We start from the raw sequence: 7,805 nt of genomic DNA, 5'->3' as shown, positions 1-7,805 counted from the left end.
AGCCTTTGTTGTTCCTGTTGTTGTTGTTTCTGGTCCTACTAAATCCCCAGGCCCAGAATAGAGCCTGGCACTTTGTAGACACTTGATAATTAGTTGTAGAATAAAAGTGTAAGTTGGAATATTTGGCTTAGAGAATATAAAAACACCTTATTACTTATTTTCAGTTTACAGAACACTAACTGGTTTTAGATCTCAAAGCATGCTTAATAATGTGGCATGCTTATGATGCATATTTTAGGCTTTCATAAAAAAATGCAGATGTTTGCACATTTAGAAAATTAAACACCAAAAGAGGCACCATAAATCATTTTGAAAAATAAACGTCTAAATAGATAGGTAGTTATATGGACGGATAGATTGATAAAGAGAAAGATAGACTGGTGTGTGTGTGTGTTGTTTGTAGAACAACTGGAATAATATTGGAGGAGTCCAAAAACACAGTATTTTTGTTTTTTCCCCCTCACTAGTATAGTCTTCACCTGGAACCTTTCTTCCAGCCTATTGTCTCATTAATGAAGTTCTATCTACTCATGTCCTGAAGCAAAAAGAGACTCTAGGGGATGGAAAACTGCAAGAATATATGATTTAAGGGAAATAGCTGGAATGGAACTGTTACAATTATTTAAGAAATCATGTGTTCCATTAGAAATATATTTGTTTCTGGCTGTGGGAAGCAGAAGGATGGCCCTCCCAAAATGTCCAAATCCTAATACCAAGAACCTGTGAATATTCTACTTTACAGGGCACAGGGAAATTTACTTAAGGATTAAGTTAAGGATATTGAGATGGGGAGATTGTCCTGGATAATCTGGGTAGAACTGATGTAATCATAAGGACCCTCATAAGAAGGATGCAGGAAGGAAAAGGTGAGAGAAGGAGATGTGATGAAGGAAGCAGAGGTTAGAGAAGGATGTGAAGATGCTGCACTGCTGGCTTTGAAGAGGGAGGAAGGAGCTATAAGCTAACAGCTGCTGGCAGCCTGTAGAAGCTGGAAAAGGTGAGGAAGTAGATTCTATCTTAGTGCCTCCAGTAGTAGCCCTATGCCCTCTGATACGTTGACTTTATACCAGTGAGACCCATTTTCAACTTCAGACCTCCAGAACTGGGAGACAATACATTTGTATTGTTTCAAGACACTAGTGTTTTAGTAATTTGTTACAGCAGTAATAGGACACTAACATATAGGTTTAAACCTTTTATGGTCTTTCTAACGGCAAGACTTGGAGTTGACATACTATTTATTTATTTTCGAGATGGAGTCTCACTCTGTCACCCAGGTTGGAGTGCTGTGGTGCGATCTCGGCTCACTGCAGCCTCCACCTCCCAGGTTCAAGAAATTCTCTTGCCTCAGCCTCCCGTTCTGGGACTATAGGCATGTGCACCATGCCTGGCTAATTTTTGTATTTTTAGTAGAGACGGGGTTTTCCCATGTTGGCCAGGCTGGTGGAGAACTCCTGACTTCCAGTGATTCACCTGCCTCAGCCTCCCGAAGTATATACAAATATTTAACAAAGTTTAGCGACATATAAAGAAAGACTGGCCCAAAACACATTTGTGAGGCAAATGGAGTTTGCCTGCAACATCTCTCCTTCTTGCCAAGGTTTCTCTCTCAGGAATGTTTCCTTTGTTCCTTTCATGCTGCTCTTAAGGTAGTAACTGATGATTGACTTGTTAACTTAAAAACTTAAAATATAACATTTTTAGTTTAAAATATTTTTCCCAATAGCAATGTACTCTTCCCTTAATAAAAATAGAAACATTTAATAGCAATAAAACTTACATTTTCTATTGTTCCCATAATAAATTACCCAAAAGTTCACAGTTTAAAACATATCCCAGAGCTCCGTAGGTCAGAAGTATGGATGGACTTGTTTTGCTTCTCCATTTCAGGTTGGGAAAGGCCCAGATCAAGGTGTCAGCTAGCTGGGAAGAATCTGGTTCTAACTTCGTTGAGGTTAAGGGAAAAATCTAATTTCCTTTTCCTTGCTGACTGTTATCCTGGAGCCTGTCCGTAAAGACTCCTACATTCCCACATCACTTGCCCGCCTTCATCTTCAAATCAGCAATGGCTTGTCAAGAATTTCAAATCTCACTGAATTTTCCTCTGCTGCATCTTTCTGACTTCATCCTAAGAAAATCCTCTGCCTTTAAGGGTTCACGTATTTAGATTGGGGCTACCTGCGTCATCCAGGATACTCTCTATTTGAATATCCAAAGTCTTAATTACATTGGCAAAGTCCACTTTTCTGTGTAACACAAAATATTCACAAGTTCCAGAGATTAGTGTGTGGATACCTTCAGGGAGCTATTATACTGCTTATCACAATATCTAACATGTATTAAGTACTATGATATTGCATGGCATATACTAAATGCGCCACACGTATTTTAATTTTGTCAACAGCTCTGAGACTGATTCTACTATTTTTAACCTTTTACAGGGAGTACTGAAGAGGATCATGTTCCCTGAACAAGTTGTTAGATACAGTCAATTATGCTGTGTGGCATATGTATTCCTAAAATGTACTGTGCTATGCAAAATCACACAATGAAAAGCGTGAATGTTAAGGTGGAGATGAGGTGAAGTGTATAACATTCAACAACTTCATAAGGGACACATCTGAGAAAATGATAAACTGATAAGGTCAAAAGTGCATTGCATATACATTAAGGAATTGACAAATATATAAAAAAATACATGAAATATGTATTTTACCTTGAGAAAGATGTGAAGTTTGCTTTAGGGAGTGGTTATTGGAAGGTTTCAGCCTGTAAGTAATTGTGAAGTGGTGAAAGGAGGGTTATTTGAAATCAGGGGGAAAGCTGTAACTACAGGGGTGGATGGGAGTGGCTCATAACCCATGTCATCAGCTAAGGCAGCTGGTAGATACTTGAGGGGTGTTTGTGCTTGCACTGTTGTGGATTCCTACATAGCTCAGTTCAGCTAAGTGCAGTTTTATGCATTCACCTAGTGTTCCTCAGGGATGAATTCATGCATAAGTAAACAGGAAATTCACACCATGCTTAAATTGTACCCTAATATATCCATTACACTAGAATAAATTTGTGTTTTCAAAACAATTGTTATAGCAGAACTAACTGTAGTAAGAGGCAGAACAGCTCAGAGCAGGGTCATTTCATAATGTCTGAGCTTATTTTACACACACAAACATACACTCTGTCTCTCTTTCCTCTCTGCATTCATCAAAGAAAATGTGAAAAAGAGAATTTTGAGGAATTTCTATACTGAGAAATTTTAATATGTATCATAGTCTTTCTAAAGGCTTTTGAGGTAGTGACTCTCATAGTGTGGCCCAATCAATAAGCATTCTACCACAATTTCTGGCCTCCATCAACTTTGAACCTAAGTGTAAAGACCCATATACCTCTACATCACATGATGGAATTTTGAGAAAAGCCTCATAGCATAGTTTCAAAGGGTATGGACTTTGGTTTGATACACTCTTTTTGAAGTAAGCAGGAAAAACTCTATATTCCTTAAACTAGAGGTGCCAGTTCATGGCCTCTTAGGTACCAGTTCGTGGCCTGTTAGGAACTAGGCTGCACAGCAGGAGGTGATCAGTGAGCAAGCAAAGCTTCATCTGTATGTACAGCTGCTCCCTATCACTCACATTACCGCCCTGAGCTTTGTCTTCTGTCAGATCAGTAGCAGGATTAAATTCTGATAGGAACCCAAACTCTATTGTGAACTGTGTGTGTGAGGGATCTAAGCTGCAAGCTCCTTATGATAACCTAATGCCTGATGATCTAAGGTGGAGCTGAGGTGGTGATATGAGCAATGGGGAGCAGCTGCAAATAAAGATTAACATTAGCAGACAGGTTTCACTGAACAGAGACCATAATACGTCAATTGCTTGCAGACTCATATCAAATCCCTATTAGTGGCTGGCAAGCGACAAGCTACATCTGGTGTCAGGATTTAAGTCAGAATCTGACACTTATTTTAGTCCACATGTGGTCCACTCATTATTTTATTTACCACTTCCATCCATACCTTTTTCTCACACTATGCACTTGTCTCAGTCACGGTTTTGGTAAACCCACAAGCTAACCCTGGCCAAAATGAATAAAAAACAAACATTACTGGAAAACTTTGAAAAGGGGGAAGAGCCAATGATGAGATAGCAGAAGACTCTAAGACTGCCAACAAAAATCTGCATTTAAAATAAAATACCAAGAGTCCTACTTAAATCATGAGTTCATTGCTACAGGCGATTCACATTCTCCAAGCCCACTTTGTATATGTGGCAACCAGCTATCCAATAAAGGCATGAAACCTTCAAAACTGCTTCCCCAGATGGAGACCAAGCAACCTGCATTAAAATACAAGTCTTTGGAGTTTTTCAAAAGAAAAAAAAATATCAACATAAAGAACAGAAGCAATTATTGAAGACTACCACTTCATCAAATGTGTCTGCACTGAGCGCATCATTCTTAGTTGCTAACTGCATTGCTAAAGCCAAGAAGCTCTTTACTATTGGTGAAGAGTTGATCCTGCCTGTTGCTAAGGACATTTGTCATGAACTTCTCAGAGAGGCTGCAGTTCAAAAGGTGGCAACGTCTTCCTCTTTCAGCTAGAACCATAAGTAGACAAATTGGTGAAATGGCAGAGGATATTAAGGCACAATTGTTAGAGAGGATTAATGAATCACCATGGTATGCAATCCAGGTTGAGGAGTGTACCAATGTTGATAACAAGGCAACAATGCTTGTTTTTATGCAACATATTTTTCAGGAGGTGCATGAACACATGTTATGTGTGCTTTTGTTGCCAACCAATATCGCAATTGCAAAACTATTCAAGTCTTTGAATGATTACGTGCCAGGAAAACTGAATTGGTTTTTGTGCTGAATATATGAATGGATGGAGCGGCTACCATGACTAGACTGCTTTCTGGTTTCACTACTTGGATCAAAGAGATTGCTTCTGAATGTGAGTTTACACACTGTGTCATCCATAGAGAAATGCTGGCTAACTCAAAAATGTCACCTGAACTTAACCTTTTGCAGGGTGTGATTAAAATTATCAACCACACTAAACTACACACCCTTAACTCACACGTCTCTTCATGCAGCTCTGTGAGGAGATGGATGCAGAGCACTTGTTTCTTCTTTTATTTGCAGAAGTTAGGTGACTTTCTAAAGGTAGATCACTGGCCAGAGGTTTGGAGTTATAAGAGCCACTCCAGAGATTTCTTTTAGAAAAACAGTCACCACTGGAAGCACAACTCAGTGGCACAGAATGGGTGACAAAACTTGCTTACTTGTGTGACGTATTCAACCTGCTCAACAAATTCAAGCTGTGACGTCAGGGCTAAATGATAACTGTTCCAGTCAGCAGATAAAGTGGAGGCCTTCAAAGCCAAATGGGAATTATAAGGGCAATGAGTGAGCATTGGGATTTTTGACATGTTTCAAACATTAGCAGAGATTTTGAAAGAGATTGAACCAGGGTCTTCTTTCTCCCAGTTGGTACCTCAGCACCTATCTCAGCTTTCAAGCATCTGAGCATTACTTCCCAGCCATAGAAGACCCCCAAACTTGGAAGGAATGGATCTGCAGCCCATTTGTGAATAAGCCAGGTTAATCAACTTTGTCTGTGCTAGAAGAGGATCACCCTCTTGAGATCACAAATGATGGTGGCCTTAAAAGTATGTTTGAGACAACTTCAAATCTCCATACATTTCAGATTAAAGTCAAGGCAGAATATCCTGAGATTGCCACAAAAGCACTGAGAAGCCTGCTTCCATTTCCAACATGCTATCTTTGTGAAGCAGGGTTTTCTGCAGTGACAACAACTGAAAAGCAATTTTGGAGTAGACTGGATGTAAGCAACACACTTCAGGTGCCACTGTCTCCCATCAACCCCAGAAGGGACCATTTAGTTGCAGGAAAACAAACTCAAGGCTCCCACTGATTCTACATTTTAGTGAGTTCTATAATTATTTCATTATATATTACAATGTAATTGTAATAGAAATAAAGTACACGATAAATATAATGCACTTGAATTGTCCCCAAAACCATATCTCACCCCCAGTCCATGGATAAATAATCTTCCACAGATCTGGTCCCTGGTGCCAAAAAAAACTGGGAACTGCTGCCTTAAACTGTTAATACAATTTGCTTTGGTCACCTACATATTAACACATCTAGAAAAAGGCAGGAAGGTTTGAGACTAGATAGACATTTTCAAGCGGCACTTCATACACGATCTAATTTTGTTCTCCTAGCAGCTGGTAGAGGGGGTGGTCTCATCAGCCTATTTATTTTATAGATCATGAAAATGTGTTTTAGGCTGGGCACGGTGGCTCACACCTGTAATCCCAGCACTTTGGGAGGCCGAGGCAGGCGGATCACGAGGTCAGGAGATTGAGACCATCCTGGCTAACAGGGTGAAACCCCGTCTCTACTAAAAAATACAAAAAATTAGCTGGGCGTGGTGGCAGGCTCCTATAGTCCCAGCTACTCCAGAGGCTGAGGCAGGAGAGTGGTGTGAACCCGGGAGGCGGAGCTTGCAGTGAGCCGAGATTGCGCCACTGCACTCCAGCCTGGGCGACAGAGCAAGACTCCGTCTCAAAAAAAAAAAAAAAAAAAAAAGAAAGAAAGAATATGTGTTTCAAATAAGTCAAATGGCTTTACTAATATCACACATGAGTCAACTGCTAGATGAAAATTTTAAAAACTTGTCTGTTGACAGTGAAATCTATTATGTCATATTGCCTTCTGCTAAAGCCATGACTGAGTCAAAAAGGAAAGTTTTCCTCTCAATTATTCCTTATCTGGGAAAAGACACTTATTAGAATACTTCCCGTACTAGATTTTATCTTTTTTTCTCAGCGTTATTAATATAATCACCCAGTTACTCAAGCCCAAAACAATGAGGTTTTCTTTGTATACTCCCTCATCCACTACATGCAATAATTTACTTGTCATTGTCTATTAAACATTTCTTGAATCTTTCCAAGTCTTTCCATTTATTTTACCACCATCATTGTAATGCAGACCACATTGCCTCTCAAAGATCTCTACAATTTACTTCTTCAAATTCATCTTCTAAAATACCAACATATTTAGCTTGCTATTATAAAATTTGCAATAAATGAACACAATTAGTTCTCTGAAAATATATAGCTTTGTGAGCCCCTGAAAAGCAAAGAAACTAGAGGCTCATATATTGGAACATAATGCCTTCAGTAATACATTTTTATGCACATTTTCCCAAGGTTATTCGTTTCATGGTGCTTTGCCAAAGTGGGATAGTCCCCTTCCAGGAATTCAGTGGAATAAGAAATACAGGAAAGCCCTTCTTAATATATAAAGAAATTTCACAGAAAACATTATTTAACATATATATTGAGTGGCTGTTACATAGGTCTCATAGAGTCACTGAGAAATTCCAAGAATTGTCATTTTTTAAGCTTGTTGACCTTACCTGAAACCAAGAACAAGTCTTGCCCTTCTGAAAACATGTGCACAAGATTTATAGGTAAATAGTTCTTTGTTTCTAAGTCCCCTATACTCCCTAGGGTGCCTGATGCAAGCTGCTGCTGTTGCCTTAAGGAGTCTATATTAGGTGAGTAATTCATTAACACCTAGACTTTTATAAACTTATGAAGGAAATATCTCCTTTTGAACAAATGGAGAGAATGGTATTCTTTTACTTCAAATCTGTTTTAAAAATGACATTTAAAGATCAAGCTGAGGACACAATTGAGAGTTTTCACGCTGACAGCATCATGAAAGGAATCTTGAAAACAGTCACATTCCATGCTGAGACTATA

Source organism: Pan troglodytes, chromosome 5 (genome assembly GCF_028858775.2).
Source record: "Pan troglodytes isolate AG18354 chromosome 5, NHGRI_mPanTro3-v2.0_pri, whole genome shotgun sequence".
NCBI lineage: Eukaryota > Metazoa > Chordata > Mammalia > Primates > Hominidae > Pan > Pan troglodytes.
Note: the sequence above shows the minus strand (reverse complement) of the source record.